At 37.3% G+C, this 18266-nt stretch overlaps 2 protein-coding genes and 1 pseudogene across 20 annotated transcripts in view; 2 read left to right on the forward strand and 1 right to left on the reverse strand.

The window, feature by feature from the left end:
• Positions 1-18266, reverse strand: part of RPL27A (ribosomal protein L27a) — a 288193-nt gene that overhangs the window by 149278 nt on the left and 120649 nt on the right. The window lies entirely within an intron of this gene.
• The window catches only part of STK33 (serine/threonine kinase 33), a 216665-nt gene that overhangs the window by 48955 nt on the left and 149444 nt on the right, over positions 1-18266 (forward strand). The gene's annotated exons all lie outside the window — the stretch shown is intronic.
• Positions 1606-1752, forward strand: LOC114672579 (U2 spliceosomal RNA; annotated as a pseudogene).

Raw genomic sequence — 18266 nt, forward strand, 5'->3', positions numbered from 1 at the left:
GGATTTCCTTCTAAACAAGGCTAATAATATTCCATTGTGTGTGTGTGTGTGTGTGTGTGTGTGTGTGTATATATATATATATCACGTTTTTTATCCATTCATCTGTTGATGGGCACTGAGGTTGTTTTCACATCTTGGCTATTGAGAGTAATGTTGCAGTGAACGTGGGAGTGCAGATCTCCTTCTGACATACTGATTTTGGTACTTTGGGTGTGTACCCAGCAGTGGGATTGCTGAATCATATAGTAGTGATGTTTTTAGTTTTTTTGAGGAACCTCCGTACCATTTTTCGTAATAGCTGTACTAATTTACATCCCCACCAACAGTGTACAGGTGTTCCCTTTCTCTGCATCCTCACTAACACTTATCTTTCATCATTTTGATAACAGCCATTCTAACAGGTATGAGGTGATATCATTTCATAATGGTTTTAATTTGCATTTCTCTGATGATTAGTGATGTTGAACATTGTTTTCATGAACTGGTTGGCTATTTGTATGTCTTTGTATAAATGTCTGTTCAGGTCATTCACGCTTTTTTTTTTTTTTTTTTTTGAGATGGAGTCTCACTCTGTCGCCCAGACTGGAGTGCAGTGGCATGATCTAGAATCACTGCATCCTCCACCTCCCAGATTCAAGCGATTCTCCTGCCTCAGCCTCCCCATTAGCTGGGAGAACAGGTGCATGTCACCATGCCCAGCTAATTTTTTGTATTTTTAATAGAGATGGGGTTTCACTGTGTTAGCCAGGATGGTCTTGATCTCCTGACCTCGTGATCCACCTGCCTCGGCCTCCCAAAGTGCTTGGATTACAGGCGTGAGCCACCACACCTGGCCAATTCATTGATCAGGTTATTTGTTTTCTTGCTATTGAGTTGTTTGAGTTCCTTACATATTTTGGATATTAATCCTTTATCAGATACATTGTTTGTAAATGTTTTCTCTTACTCTGTGAGTTGTCCCTTCACTTTGTTAACCTGTTTCCTTCGCTCTGCAGAAGCTTTTTAGGTGGATGCCATTCCACTTGTCTATTTTTGCTTTTGTTGCCTGTGCCTTTGGGGTCATATCCAAAAAATCATTGCCTAGTCTAATGTCACAGAGCTTATCCTCTGTGTTTTCTTTTAGTAGTTTTATAGTTTCAGATCTTATATGTAAGTCTTTAATCCATTTGGAGTTGATTTTTATATATGGTATGAGATAAAAATGCAATTTCATTCTTCTGCATGTGGATATTCATTTTTTCCATCATCATTTATTAAATAGGGTGTCCATTTCCCATTGTGTGTTGTTTGCACCTTTGTAAAAAAAAAAAATCAGTTGACTATTAATGTGTGGGTTTCTGGGATTTCTGTCCTGTTCCATTGGTCAGTGTGTCTATTTTTATGCTAGTACCATGCTGTTTTGATTTTGATAGTCTTAAAATATACAGTCATATAGCGCATAACAACATTTTGGTCAATGATGGATCACATATACGGTGGTGGTCCCATATGATTATAATGGAGCTAAAGAATTCCTATTGTCTAGTGACATTGTAGGTGATGTGACATTGTAAGGCAACACATCACTCAGGTGTTTGTAGTGATGCTATTGTAAACAAACCTACTATTGCTTCTCGGCCTTTTGGCTAAGATCAAGTGTAACAAACCTATTGTACTTCCAGTTGTATAAAAGCGTAGGACTTGTACTTATGTAAAGTATATAATACTAGATAATAATAAGCAATTACATTACTCGTTTATATATTTACTTATATATATGATATGTATACCATATATATATATATATATATATATATATATACACACACACACACTTTTTTTTTTTTTTGAGACAGAGTCTCCCTCTGTCACCCATGCTAGAGTATAGTGGCTTCATCGTAGCTTACTCTGCAGCCTTGAACTCCTAGATTCAAGTGATCCTCCTGCCTCAGCCTCCTGAGTATCTGGGACTATAAGCGTGTGCCACATACCTGGCTAATTTAAATTTTTTTTGTGTGTGTGGAGATAAAGTCTCACTGTATGGCCCAGGCAGCTCTTGAACTCCTGGGCTCGAGCGATCTTCCTGCCTTGGCCTCAGGCAGGTCCTTCAGGAGGTATCCAGAAGCAGGCATTTTTATCATAGGAGATAACAGCTCCATGCTTGTTATTGCCCCTGAAGACCTTCCAGAGGAACAAAATGTGGAGGAGGAAGACAGTGATACTGATGATCCTCATCCTGTGTAGATGTAGACTAATGTGTGTGTATGTGTCTTAGTTTTTAACAAGAAAGTTTAAAAAGTAAAAAAGAAATGAGTAAAAGAACTGAAAAATAGAGAAAAGCTTGTAGAGTAAGGATATAAAGAGATAAAATAGTTTTGTACAGCTGAACCTCTGTTTGTGTTTTAAGCTATGTGTTATTAAAAAGAAGCAAAAAGTTTAAAAAAAGGTAAAAAGTTTATGAAGTAGAAAAGTTACAGCAAGCAAGGTGATGTCAGCAAAATGACAGAGTAGAAGATCCTCTGGCATCACTTTCCCTACAAAAATACAACTAGAAATGATTTAAAAACAAGAATACCATCCTGAATATACCAGAACTTGGAGGAGAAACTGAGAAACCCCATAGACTCACAGAATCGAGATAAGCGTTAAGAGAAAAGGTCATTTCAGTCTGTGCCACTTCCTTCCCCAAGCTGGCATAATGCCACTCACAGAGAATTTTTCTAGACCTATGGCTTATAGGGTGATAGGAGGGAATTGGAGGTGGGCATTCATTCTCGCCACTGGTCTGGAATCTTTGTGAGAAGCCTACTGGAGATGTACTCCATAGGAACCACTGGGAATACCAGGAGGGTTGTACCATCTGGGGGTGAATTGGGGGCACACAGAGGCACTGAGCACAGTGACTGGTGTGCAGATCTTGGTGGCTCTTTAGCTCTCCAATCAGCAGGGACACCATGTTGGAGAGACAGGCCAGGGGCATAGTGCTGCAAGGGCACAGTTCATGGAAAGGCTGGAATACCTAGCAGGATTTTCCACAAAGCCTAGGCGTTTGAGTCAAGCCTTCCCCTGACCTAGAAATAACTAAAAGGCCGGGATTAAGTTCTGGTGCCCATTTATGTTTTTCCTAGATTAGGAAGCAATAACAGCGCAGCAATATAGTTCTGGGGTAAAGTTTTAGTTCTTACACTCACTACAAGTTCTGCGCAGAATGGGAAAAAATGACAAGCCGGAGTTTAAGTTCTGATATGAAGAAGTAAAGGTCCAACACCACCAAAGAACACCTGCAAAAACTAGTGGAGGCAGCTCTCTCCTTAAATGTGCAGTCATCAACAAAAAGACACAAGGATTGTGAAAACTCAGGAAAATATAATGCCACCAAAAGATACTAACAGAGCTCTAGCAGTGTTCCCAGAAGCATTGCAGATCTATGAAATGTCTGACTAAGAATTCAGAATAAGGCCAGGCATGGTGGCTCATGCCTGTAATCATAGCATTTTGGGAGGCTGAGGTGTGCAGATCGCTTGAGGTCAGGAGTTCGAGACTAGCTTGGCCAACATGGTAAAACCCTGTCTCTACTAAAAGTACAAAAATTAGCCAGTTGTGGTAGTAGGCACCTATAGTCCCAGCTACTCAGGAGGCCGAGGCAGGAGAGTCACTTGAACCCAGGATGCAAAAGTTGCAGTGAGCCAAGATTGCACCACTACACACCAGCCTGGGTAATAGAACAAGACTCTGTCTCAAAAAAAAAAAAAAAAAAAAAAAAAAAAAAAAAAAAAAAAAGGATTCAGAATAACCCCCTTAAAGAAGTTCAGGGAGTCGTTTTGCCTGCTGCCATCCATGTAAACTATGACTTGTTCTTTCTTGCCTTCTGCCATGATTGGGAGACCTCCCTAGCCATATAGAGCTGTGAGTCCGCTAAACCTCTTTTTCTTCCAGTCTTGGGTATGTCTTTATCAGCAGTGTGAACACTTACACTGTAAATTGGTACCAGTAGATTGTGGTGCTGCCGTAAATACCCAAAAATGTGGAAGTGACTTTGGAACTGGGTAATAGGCAGGGGTTGGAACAGTTTGGACGGCTCAGAAGAAGACAGGAAGTGTGGAAAAGTTTGGAATTTCCTAGAGATTTGTTGAATGGCTTTGCCCAAAATGCTGAAAGTGATATGGACAACTAAGTCCAGGCTGAGGTAGTTTCAGATGGAAATGAGGAACTTGTTGGGAACTGGGGCAAAGGTGACTCTTGTTATGTTTTAGAAAAGAGACCAGTGACGTTTTTCACCTGCCTTAGAGATGTGTGGAACTTTGAACTTCAGAGAGATGATTTAGAGTATCTGGTGGAAGAAATTTCTAAGCAGCAAAGCACCTAGGTGACTTGGGTGCTGTTAAAGGTATTCAGTTTTATAAGGGAAACAAAGCATGAAAGTTCAGAAAATTTGCAGCCTGACAATGCAAGAAAATCCTGGTTAAGTGTGGTGGCTCATGCCTGTAATCCTAGCACTTTGGGAGGCTGAGGTGGGTAGATCACAAGGTCAGGAGTTTGAGACCAACCTGGCTAGTATATTAGTAGAAGGAAAGAAAAATAATAAAGATCAGAGCAGAAATAAATGAATTTGAGGCTAAAAAAAATTACAAAAGACCACCCTGAAACTATTGCTATTTTAAATTACATATTCTGGGACCTTATTATTATGTAGAGTTTCAAACAAAAGTATTTTTGTAAGAAGAATTATTACTATCATCAAATAATATTTCTTCGAAATTGTTACAACAATTGTTTGTTCATTAATTATATAGTTATATAAAACTTTTGCAGAAGATGCTGATATATCACTGAAAGCCATGATTCATTCAGAGCGATATTTGTAATTACGGAAATACAAAGTACAAAGTTAGTATTTGACATTTATTTGAAATCATGTTACAGAAACACTGACTTTTGTTTTTTTTTTTTTTTTTTTTTTTTTTGAGACGGAGTCTCGCTCTGCCGCCCAGGCGGGAGTGCAGTGGCCGGATCTCAGCTCACTGCAAGCTCCGCCTCCCGGGTTCACGCCATTCTCCTGCCTCAGCCTCCCGTGACTTTTGTTTTAAGTAAAGATTAGCTGACTTAAAAAATCAATGAATTTAAAAGTTGTCTTTTTTTAAAATCTGAAAATCAATAAATCTTTGGCTAGACTAAGAAAAAAGAGAGAAGACCCAAATAAATAAAATCAGAGATGAAAACATTACAGCTGATAACCACAGAAATACAAAGGATCATTATAGAATCTCACGAACAACTATATACCAACAAATTGAAAAACTTAGAAGAAATGAATAAATTCCTATATACATAACATATAAGAATTGAACCATGAAGAAATAGAAAACCTGAACAGACTAATAGTGATTTATGAGATTGAAGCAACAATCAGAAGTTTCCCAATAAAGCTCAGGACCCAATGTCTTCACTATTGAATTCTCACGAATGGGTAAAGAAAAGCTAATATCATTTGTATTCAAACTATTTCAGAAAATTGAGGAGGGAATAGTCCAAACTCATTCTACAAGGCTAGCATCACTCTCACACCAAAACCAGGCAAAGCCATAACAGAAAGAAAAAAAAAGAAAAAGAAAACTACAGGCCAATATCCCTATTGAACATAGATGCAGAAATCTTCAATGAAACACTAGCAAATTCAACAACACCCTGAAAAGATCATTTACCACAATCAAGTGTGATTTATACCAGGGATGCAAGGATGTTTCATCATATGTAAATTAATGTGACATATCTGATTAACAGAATCAAGAACAAAAATTATATGGTCATTTCAATAGATACTGAAAAAGTATTCATATATGGTCATTTCAATAGATACTGAAAAAGTATTCAATAAAATTTAACATCCCTTCATGATAAAAACTCTGAACAAACTGAGTATAGAAGGAACATACCTGAAATCAATAGAGACCGTATATGACCACACCACAGCTAACAATTTGTCTATCAGTTCTAACCCTTTTTTGGTGGAGTCTTTAGGTTTTCCTAAATATAAGATCATGTCATCTGTGAAAAAGAATAAATTGGCTTTCTCCTTTCCAGTCTGGATGTCCTTTATACAAAACCAGCATGCAAAAATCAGCAGTATTTTTATACACCAACAGTGAACAATCTGAGAAATTAAGAAAGTAATCTCATTTACAATAGCTACAAAAATATAAAACACCTAGGAATAAATTTAACCAAAAAATAAGACACCTGGGAAAAAATTTAACCAAAGAAGTAAAATATTTCTGTAATGAAAATGATAAAATATGAAGAAAGAAATCAAAGAGAACACAAACAAATGGAAAGATGTCCCATGATCATGTATTGGGAGAATTAATATTGTTGAAGTGTTCATACTACCCAAAGTGATCTACGGATTCAATGCAATCCCTCCCAAAATACCAATGACATTCTTTACAGAATAGAAAATTTTTTAAAAAATTTGTGTGGACCCACTAAAGACTGAATAGCCAAAAGAATTGTGAGCAAAAATAACGCAGTTGAGGGCATCACAATTTTTGACTTCAAAATATGTTATAAAACTATAGTAAGCAGAACAGCATTGTACTGGCATAAAAATAGACACACAGACCAATGGAACAGAATGGATAACTCAGAAATAAATCCATACATTTATAGCCAACTTATTTTCAACAAATGTTCCAGAAACATGCATTGTGGAAAGGACAGCCTCTCTAATACACTGGGGAAAGTGTATATCCATATGCAGAAGAAGGAAACTAGATCCCTATCTCTCACCATATCCAAAAACAAAATAAATGCATTGAAGGTTTAAATGTAAGACTTGAAACCATGAAACGTTTTTTGTGGTATACTTTAAGTTCTAGGGTACATATGCACAGCGTGCAGGTTTGTTACATACGTATGCATGTGCCATGTTGGTGTGCTGCACCCATTAACTCGTCATTTACATTAGGTGTATCTCCTAATGCTATCCCTTCCACCTCCCCCCACCCCACAACAGGCCCCGGTGTGTGATGTTCCCTTTCCTGTGTCCAAGTGTTCTCATTGTTCAGTTCCCACCTATGAGTGAGAACATGTGGTGTTTGGTTTCCTGTTCTTGTGATGGTTTGCTGAGAATGATGGTTTCCAGCTTCATCCATGCCCTTCAAAGGACACGGACTCATCCTTTTTTATGGCTACATAGTATTCCATGGTGTATATGTGGGTCTAGGCAAAGATTTTTTTTGGATAAGACCCCAAAAGCACAGGCAACAAAAGCGAAAATAGACAAATGGGATTACATCAAGTTAAAAAGCTTTTGCACAGCAAAGGAAACAATTAACAGAGTGAAGCAACAACCTACAGAATGGAAGAAAATATTTACAAACTCTCCATCCACAAGGAATTCATAATCAGAATAGATAAGGAACTCAAACAATTCAATAGCAAAATAATGAATAATCTGATTTTAAAAATGAGCAAATGACCTGAATAGCTTCTCAGAAGAAGACATACGGGGCTAGGTGCAGTGGCTAATACCTGTAATCCCATCACTTTGGGAGGCTGCAGTGGGCGGATCACCTGAGGTCAGGAGTTCGAGACCGGCCTGGTCAACGTAGTGAGACCTTGCCTCTAAGAAAAATACAAAATTAGTCACGCATGGTGGCGCATGCCTGTAATCCCAGCTACTAGGGAGGCTGAGGCAGGAGAATCACTTGAACCTGGGAGGCGGAGGTTGCAGTGAGCTGAGATTGCGCAACAAGAGCGAAACTCCGTCTCAGAAGAAACAAACAACAACAAAAAAGAAGACATAAAAATGGCCAACTCTATATGAAAAAATTCTTATCGCTAATCATAAGGGAAATGCAAATCAAAACCACAATGTGGTATTTTGCATCAGTTAAAATGGCTATTCTCCAAAAGGAAAAGTAACAGATGCTAGTGAGGATGTGAAGAAAGGGAGAAGCTAGTGCACTGTTGGCAGGAATTTGAATTAGTACATCCATTATGGAAACATTATGGAGGTTCCTCAGAAAATTAAAAATAGTCTACTGTATGATCCAGCAATCCCACTGCTGGATATTTATCCAAAAGAAAAGAAATCAGTATATCAAAGGGATACCTGCATTCCCATGTTTGTTGCAGCACTATTCACAATAGCCAAGATATGGAATCAACCTAAGTGCCCACCAGAGGATGAATGGATAAAGAAAATGTGGTAAATATACACAGCGGAATATTATTCAGCCATAAATGACAATGAAATCCTGTCATTTTCAGCAACTTGGGGGGAAGTGGAGATCATTATCTTAAATAAGCCGGGCACAGAAAGACAAATATTGCATGATTTCACTCACGTGGGGGATAAACAAGTTAATGCCATAGAGGTAGAGAGTGGACTGATGGTTCCAAGGAGCTGAGAAGGGTAAGGTAGTGGGGATGAAGAGAAGTTGGTTAGTGAGTACAAAAATATAGTTAGATAGAAGGAATAAGTTCTAGGGTTTGATAGCACAGTAGCGTGACTATAGTTAACAGTAATTTATTTTATATTTCAAAATAGCTAGAAGACAAGATTTGGAATGTTTCCAGCATAAAGAAATGATAAATGTTTGAGGTAATGGATAGCCTAATTACCCTGATTTGATCATTACATGTTGTGTGAATGTATCAAAATCTCACAGGTACCTCATAAATATGTGCAATTCTCATATATCAACAAAAAGTTACAGTAAGCTAGAGTTAATTATTGAAGAAAGAAAAAGTTTTAAAAATAAATTTAGTGTAGCCTAAGTGTGCAAGTATTTGTAAAGTGTACAGTAGTATGCAGTAATCACCTGTGCCTTCACATTCACTCCCCACTGACTCACTGTTCTACCCAGAGTATCTTCCTGTCCTGCAAGCTGCATTCGTGGTAAGCGCCCTATACAGGTGTATCATTTAAAAAATATTTTATCTGTGTTTTTACTGTACTTTTTCTATGTTTAAATACGCAAATACCATTGTGTTACAATTGCCTACAATATTTAATACAGTAAAATGCTATACAGGTTTGTAGCCTGGGAACAAGAGGCTACACCACATAGCCTGTGTGTGTAGTAGGTTGGACCGTCTAGGTTTGTGTAAGCGCACTCTATGGTGTTTGCACAATGATAAATTACCCATTGACACATTTCTCAAATGTATTCCCATTGTTAAGCAACACATGACTGTATTTTGAAATTAGGAGGTGTGAGACCTCTAGCTTTGTTCTTTTTGCTCAAGATTGTGTTGGTCATTCATCTCTCTTCTTGTTTTGAAGTTATTTCTAGGCATGTCTTACCTTCCTAACTAGACCTTTATGTTTCTTGAGACCAAAGCCTGTGAAGGATGAGTCTGCTTCTTTCACGGTGCCTAATACAGTCCCTTGCACATGGTAGGCTCTTAATAAAAATTTCTTAAGCTAATTTATAAGTTAATTGTTGGTGGCTAGATTGCCCTGAAAGAGTACTTAGTAATCTTTAAACAAACACATCAGGGGACTGATATGCATATAAATACTTTGTAACATTAGTAATCTTAACTTTGTATTTTCCTTCAAAGGTATACTACTAGATTGGGGTATGTATTTTGTTTTGCCCAATTTAGTGACACTGATTCACAGAGATTATTTTAGATTCATAAATGGTGCTGTCATTTCTATTTTTGCCTCTCTTTTAAAGGTTTGCATGCTCATTTAGCTGTAAAAAAGGATGAAAAGAACAATCAGCACCCTCACTGGTTGTTGATTCCCAGTAGAAAGATATAGATTTGAAAGCATGTCTAGGTGATGTATTTATTTTGATTGTTTTGGGTTTTCCTAGTGCATGTGGCTTCAGATGAGGTTGGAATAACCCCACAAAGAATTTCCTTATTCATTGGTTCATTTGGACTTACACTTCTGGTAGATAGCTTCCTATTTGTAAGTTTTTATTTAAAACCATTTGCCTTTGAGAAGTTGTGCCCTTCACTTCTCTCTGAATAAACATTTGAAAAGCTTTTGGATTGCTCTTCAATCTATGACTTAAGTAGGACCATGTCATGGTTTTAGCTGATGCAGTTTTTAGAACATCTCTTATTGGAATAACATTATCTCAGGGCAATATTTAAATATAAGAGGGAGTGATCTATTTCTCATAGAAACATTTGTCTCTAAGGACAACTAAAACAAAGTACAGTAGCGGAATAATGTATAAACATTTGTAGTTGACTTAGTATTTGTAATTTATCTGACATTATTATTTTGGCTAGAAGCATTTTAAAAATAAGTCTCTTTTAGTTATATTGTTTTCCCCCATGCATAAGTGGTAGGTTCTTTAAAGGGAAGTAGTTTGGGAATTCCATATGTTTATGATTAACTATTCTTCTTAAATTTTAACCCTGGAATAATATATGGTTCTATAGAAAACAATGAGTATATGTCAATTATCAGAGGCTCTATTTCTTTGAATATATAGTTGACTTATCTTACAAAATTATTATGTAGATAGTAAAACAATTAAAAAATTTTAAAAACTATAAAGAAAAAATAAAATTTACTTATAATTTTCTTTTGAGAAACAATCATTCTTCTAAGTATTTGTTAATAAAATCAATCTGTAGCTACATGAAGTTAAGGATCCATGTACATATATGTATTTATATATGTATATGTATATTATATATGTATATTTATATGTATTTATATACATGCATATATATAAAAATACATATAATTTCCATTTGGGATAGTTTTCATATTAGATTAAATTGGGAATGCCAGAGTCTTGTAAGTGGGAGTTGAACAATGAGAACACATGGACACAGGGAGGGGAGCATCACACACCAGGGCCTTTTGGGGGATGGGGGGCTGTGGGAAGGATAACATTAGGAGAAATACCTAATGTAGTTGACGGGTTGATGGGTACAGCAAACCACCATGGCACATGTATACCTATGTAACAAACCTGCACATTCTGCACAGTATCCATAACTTAAAGTATAACAAAAAAAAAAAAAGAAAAAAAATCGTTTAGTATTATTTTGAACTGGCAATTGTGAATTACTATTTAAAAAAATCACATGGGCATTTTAACCTTTTCTAGTTGTATTTTTCGCACGAGTGTTTTCTTTTATATTTTTAATGTTTGTGAGTACATAGTAAGTGTATATATTTATGGGGTACATGAAATATTTTGATACATGCATGCAATGTGTAATACCTCATGGAGAATGGGGTATCCATCCCCTCAAGTATTTATCCTTTGTATTACAGATAATCTAATTCCACTTTTAGTTATTTTAAAATGTACAATTAAGTTATTATTGACTATAGTCACCCTGTTGTGCTATCAAATAGTAGGTCTTATTCATTCTTTCCATTTTTTTATGTACCCATTAACTATTCCCATCTTCCCCCTACCACCCACAACCCTTCCCACCCTCTGGTAGCCATCCTTCTACTTTCTATGTCCATGAGTTCAATTGTTTTGATTTTTAGATACCACAGATAAATGAGAACATGTGATATTTGTCTTTCTGTGCCTGGTTTATTTCACTTAACATCATAATCCCCAGTTCCATCCATGTTGTTGCAAATTACAGAATCACAATGAGTATTTTCTAAAGAGTATTTAAATTTTGTTTGATCTTGACTTGTAAATTTGAAATAACTTGGTTTATGAACAAATGTGGCCAAATAAAATAATAGTGTTTTAATTCCCATAGTTAAAAATATATTTTTGAACTCTTAATCACTGAAGAAATTTGAAATGTTTGAGTGACAATTAAATGGTGAATATGTGTCCCTCTTTTAGATTCCTTGGAAAACTATATCATAGGGCAAGATCCTTAATGGACGAGTGATTTTTCATCTCTTTAGTCAGATTTGCCACCCTAGGGAAATCTAATGAATGACTAGATAAATATTTTGAGAACAAAACAGAGTCTGCATTGGGCGGCATCACATTGATGGAGTAGTAAGAAGCTATAAAAAGTGAAAACCAGGCCGGGCGCAGTGGCTCATGTCTGTAGTCCCAGCACTTTGGGAGGCTGAGGCGTGTGGATTGCTTGAGTCCAGGAGTTCAAGACCAGCCTGGGCAACATGGCGAAACCCTATTTCTACAAAAAATACAAAAATTAGCTGGGTGTGGTGGTGTGTACCTGTAGTCCCAGCTACTCAGGAGACTAAGGTGGGAGGATCACTTGAGCCTGGGGAGGCAGAAGTTGCAGTGAGCCAAGGTCGTATCACTGTACTCCAGCCTGGGTGACACTTAAAAAAAAAGAAGTGAAAACTAAATCTTTTCATTTATTAAAATTCATTAATTCATTTGGCAAGTATTTTTACATCATTCAAGCATATTCGATCATGTGCTTGCTATTATTTTAAAAAGGTCAGTATTTCTCAGTGTTGGCCCTATTGACATTTTGGAGTGGGTGATTCTTGTGGTGCAGCCGTACGCATTTGGATGTTTTGCAGCATCCTTGGTTTCTTACCCTCTAGATACCAGTAGCACTCGCCTAGTTGTGACAACTAAAAATGTCCCCAGACATTGTCAGCCATCCTCTGGGAGGCAAAATCTCTTCCGTTGAGAACCACTGTTTTAGATTACAAACATTTTAAAAGCAATATTTTTGAAATGTATTTTGTGTTGTTTCCCTATTTCAGATTTGTACATGTTCCATGTGATTTTTCTCTGTCAGTATTTCCTGGGCAGTGCCCTATCAAAATTGAGTTAGGTTTCGTGAAGACATATGGAACTAGCCACATTTATCATAGAAATATTGAAATAAAACCCTTATATTTTAAAACTAATAGTTGATTTAATCGTGATTCTGTAACATTTATGACATCCTGAATCAAAGAACCTACTATTTCTTGATCTTTTGAAAAGTACTTTGTACCTGTGAGCAAATTCTTACAAAGAAACCTTCTAACGCTTATTTTTCCTCCTTTAAAAATGATCCTATTCATCTTTTGTTTTAAAGGCTCTGTAACTTATTGGTACTGCATAAAAATTCCATTATTATAGAGACTGTTCTCTTTGCTTCTCTGCTGCATCTTCTTCTGAAGTTATGAGAGATGTGAAACATAGTCTGAAAATTCATTCAAAGCTTTAAAACTTATTATATCCAGGAGAGACAGATTTAAGATTGCTGAGGTTTCTGGTTGAAGTACTTCAAGCAGAAATCCATACTCCATTAGATTCTCTAACATTGTGACCTTAATTTCTCAGATATTTTGCTCTTTAAATTGAAAGTAGTATTTTAATACAATTTAGGTCTTTTGAAGGGGTTTGTAGTACCACAGATACAGGTTGTGAAACATTTGAACAAATGAAAAGTAAAATAGCAACGAATTTAGGACTGTATAGTTTTATATTTTTTAAATTTCAAAATATATAGTGATATAGAGATATGTATGGAGCATACTTTATGCACTGGAGTTGAGGGAAAAGCTATTTAGTAAGGAGTTGTTCATACTGTACTTAAACAGAATTTCTTTCATTGGCTATTTTTCTTGGCATTTCCTAAAGAGTTTCTGATTAGGAGTGGTTGTTAAGTGCTCTGAAGTTAGAAAATTTACTTTGTATAAAACCATGGTCTGGGTGAAATGAAAATCCACCTGGACAATAGCTACTGAGTTATCTTGCTTCAACAGATAAAGCAGGAAATATAAAATTGTAAAACTGTATTATAGTACTGAGTCACGAAACTGAGAACTATTTTTTAAAAAACCTCTATGGAAAAGGAGAGATGAAAAGCCTCTTGTTCTTTTACTAGTAAATTAGGTCAGTTTTAAAATAATATGTTCATTGAAATGTACACGTTTCTCAAGTAATGATATAATTTAATTCAATTCATATTTTAAAAGGCATAATATCTGAACTGAATTCTTTACAGGTCCTTAATTGCTTCATCTATTTTCCATTGTAAAATGTTGTTTCAAACCTAAATTAAAAAAAATGTATTATGTATATTTGAGGTTTACAACATAATGTTATGAGATATATATAAATCGGTAGTATAGTGAAGCTGATTCACATATCTCATCTCACGTAATTACTTTTTCATGACAAGAGCAACTAAAATTTAGTTATTTAACTGAAATATCTAATACAATACAATTTGATTAACTTTAGTCATCGTGTTGTATATTATCTCTAACTTGTTCACCCTACATATCTGGTATTTTGTATCCTTTGATCTACATCTCTTCATTTCCTCTCCCACCCCCTGCCCATCCATGGTAGCTGCTGTTTTGTGCTCTGGTATTTGAGCTCTTTTCTTTTTAAATATTCCATGTATAAGTGAGAGCCTGTGATATTTTTCTTTCTGTGTCTGGCTTTTTTCACTTAGCCTAATATCCGCTAGGTTTGTGTTGTAGCAAATGGCAGGATCTCCTTGCCTTTTAAGGTTGAATAATATTCCTGTGTGTATATGCTTGTGTGTATACACACCACTGTTTCTTTTTAAAAATTTATTTGTCTTTTTTTTAAAGACTGGGTCTTGCTCTGTCACCCAGGCTAGAGTGCAGTGGTGTGATCAGAGCTCATTCAAACTCCTGGACTTAGGTGATCCTCCCACCTCAGCCTCCTGAAAAACTAGAACTACAGGTACACTCCGTCACACCTGGATAATTACAATTTTTTTTTTTTTTTTTTTGTAGAGACTGGGTATCACTATGTTGTTTGCCTGGTCTCAAACTTCTAGACTTAAACGATCCTCCCACCTTGGCTTCTCAAACCACTGGGATTCCAGGCATGAGCTACCACACCTGGCTAACAGTTTCTTTATCCAGTCCTTCGCTGACAGACCTTTACGTTGTTTTCATGTCTTGGCTATTGTGAATAATGCGGTAATCAACATGAGAGTGCATATATATTTATGAGGTGAACCAAAGGTCTTCCGTTTTGAGTATACACCCAGAAGAGGGATTGCTGGGTTGTATGATAGTTCTGTGCTTAATTTTTTCAGGAACCTCCGTACTGGTTTCCATCATGGCTGTACCAACCTACATTCCCACCAACAGTGCGCTAAGGATTTCAGGCCTGAATTGATCATATAATCTTTCTTTCAGTTTGTGGCTCACTGAAGGATGGTACATCAAATATTATTTATTTGTCTGTAGAAGCTTAGCATTTATATTAGCTCCTATTTGTGTACTACAGTTAAGTTATGAGTTAGCTATTAAGGGCATAATGTAACCTCACAGAGTTCCTTTATGTATATTCATGATAGTTAAATGCCAAATAAATCATATGGCTATCTTAATGTCAAATAATTATTGCATCCGTTGCTAAGGGGCGGGCATTCTTTATGATGAAGAAGCAATTTCAGGTAGATTCTCCAAATCTTTTGCTATCCTGTTGCAGTCCAAAACTATTGGGTCGTTTACTATTATTTATTGATATTGATGTTTTGGGGGTGCTCCATTGTTTCAGACTAAAAGTGAAAAGCTTCCTACCTGTTTGTAGGACATAGCCTGTTTTTGCTGAGACTTTGGTGGTGTCTCCAGGTCAAGTATTTCATCTTATGTTGGCCAGCTGGCTTGCTCCCTTACCTTATTCACTAATACACTGATTCGTAAATGATCACTCATGGCCTCATCAGACCAGGGCAAGAGAGATTCATCACCTCACTGAGGGAACATTCTGAGGTGCAACACAGTGTCAGAGATTGCCTTTAAGCCCCTAGAGGAATGGGCTTGATAGTAGTGTAAGTCTCTGTGATAATCGGCTAGGTGAGAATCTTAATTTTTACTTGGTTTTACATTTTTGTTTTTTAACAAAGTTATCTACAATTTTATTTTTTCAGAAAGTCATTATTGTTTTTTTTTCTCCCTGAGAATACCTTTTCTGTAAACTTTACAGGTTGTATAATAGTAAAATCCTTCTGGCTAGAGCTGATATTTCTTGGATAGGTTACATATCAAGGGAAGAAGAGATTCTGGACAAATCTTAAATTTACAAAACTCAATTTATATTATCAGTAATATTTGAAAACATTTCTTTTAGTTTTTAGACATCCTTCTGTTGTCAGAAAGGTTAATTGGCCAGATAGCAGTGGTTCATTGGCCTGTAATTATCATCTGAGTCAAGCGAGTTCCGGACCCTTGACTTTTAGGAAGTCCTCCTGTTAGGAGATCATAACTCCATATTCTTTCCCTTTTTGATATTTTCAAAAAGTAGCTGACATCCTGTTTATCTTTCATTCTTTAGAGACATGCATATGTATGTGTGTTCATTCATTCAACAAGTGTTCATTGAGCACTAGACACTCGTGTAGGAAAGAGCACATCTTGTTAGGTTAGGTCACTCTGCCAAATTCCCGTAAAATTGCCTATCTTCTTGAGCCTTTTGTTTTTCTAAAAATATGCCTGCTACTGGCTTTTTTCTTTAGTTGGTGGCAACAAAGTAATCTTTTATAATACCTATGATGACTAGAATGACAAGATTCACCCTAACATTTCCCTGTATAGGAAAACAATGACATGTTTACACAAATCAAGCTACAGTAATGCATTACTGGGGGCATGATGGCATAGTGATTTCAACAGCATGGACTTTGGAGGCAGATACTTTGGATTTATATTCTAGCTCTACCATTTACTAGTTGTGTGACTGCAGGCAAATTACTTAACCTCAGTTTCCTCATTTGTAAAATTTAGATAATTATAGTGCCTACTTCATAGGGTTGTTGTATTAAATGAGTTAATATGTGTAAAATACTCATTATAGTGCCTGACACATCATGCTATTTAAATATTAGCTTTTGTTATTGTTACTCTTTTTTTTTTTTTTGAGACAGAGTCTCGCTCTGCCGCCCAGGCTGGAGTGCAGTGGCGCCATCTCGGCTCACTGCAAGCTCCGCCTCCCGGGTTCATGCCATTCTCCTGCCTCAGCCTCCCGAGTAGCTGGGACTATAGGCGCCCGCCACCTCGCCCAGCTAGTTTTTTTGTATTTTTTGTGGAGATGGGGTTTCACTGTGTTAGCCAGTATGGTCTCGATCTCCTGACCTCGTGATCCGCCCGCCTCGGCCTCCCAAAGTGCTGAGATTACAGGCTTGAGCCACCATGCCCGGCGGTTACTCTTTTATTTTTTGGATACTGTCTGGCTCTCCACTAAGGCTGGAGTGCAATAGCACATTCTTGGCTCACTGCAACCTCTGCCTCCCACGGCTCAAACCATCCTCCTAGCTCAGCTTCCTGAGTAGCTTGGACTACAGGTGCACACCACCATGCCCAACTAATTTCTTGTGTTTTTGGTAGAGACGAGGTTTTGCCATGTTGCCCAGTCTGTCCTTGAATGCCTCAGCTCAAGCAATCCTCCTGCCTCAGCCTCCCAAAGTGCTAGGATTACAGGCATGAGCCACCATGCCCGGCCCCTAAATTTGTTTTTACTCAAGAAGCTTCTGATTCATTAGTTACATATCCATTTTATTTATTTATTTTTTTAAATTATTTTTTCTTTTGAGACAGAGTCTCACTCTGTTCTCCAGGCTGGAGTGCAGTGGCATGATCTTGGCCCACTGCTGGGATTACAGGTGTGAGCCACTGCGCTTGGCACATGTCCATTTTAATCTCACGTTATTCTAAATAGTAATGTTTAGTATACTGCAGAAAATCACTCATCATACCAAAAACCAGGAAAATCTCAACTTGATTGAGAAAAGTCAGTAACGGACACCAATATTGACATGACGCAAGTGTTGGAATTATATGACAAGAATTTTAAAGCAGCCATGATAAAAAATGCTCCAGTGAGCAATTATGAACACACTTGAAACAAAATTTTAAAAAGCGGGTCCAGGCTTGGTGGCTCACGCCTGTAATCCCAGTACTTTGGGAGGCTGAAGTGGGAGGATCACTTGAGGCCAGCGGTTTCAGACCAGCCTAGGCAAAATAGCAAGACCCTGTCAGGTGTGGTGCTCATGCCTGTAATCCTAGCACTTTGGGAGGCTGAGGTGGGCGATCACCTGAGGTCAGGAGTTCGAGACCAGCCTGGCCAACATGGTGAAACCCCGTCTCTACTAAAAGTACAAATATTAGCCAGGCATGGTGCCCGGCGCCTGTAATCCCAGCTACTCAGGAGGCTGAGGCAGGAGAATCGCTTGAACCCAGGAGGCGGAGGTTGTACTGAGCTGAGGTCATACCGTCACACTCCAGCCTGGACAACAAGAACGAGACTCCATCTCAAAAAAAAAAAAAAAAAGTTTATACATGCATTTTTCTGAGAACAGATTCCAGTACATTCATCAGAGTCCCCAAACAGTCCAAAGTCTAACCCACTCTACTCCCCCCA

Source organism: Macaca mulatta, chromosome 14 (genome assembly GCF_049350105.2).
Source record: "Macaca mulatta isolate MMU2019108-1 chromosome 14, T2T-MMU8v2.0, whole genome shotgun sequence".
Taxonomy (NCBI): domain Eukaryota; kingdom Metazoa; phylum Chordata; class Mammalia; order Primates; family Cercopithecidae; genus Macaca; species Macaca mulatta.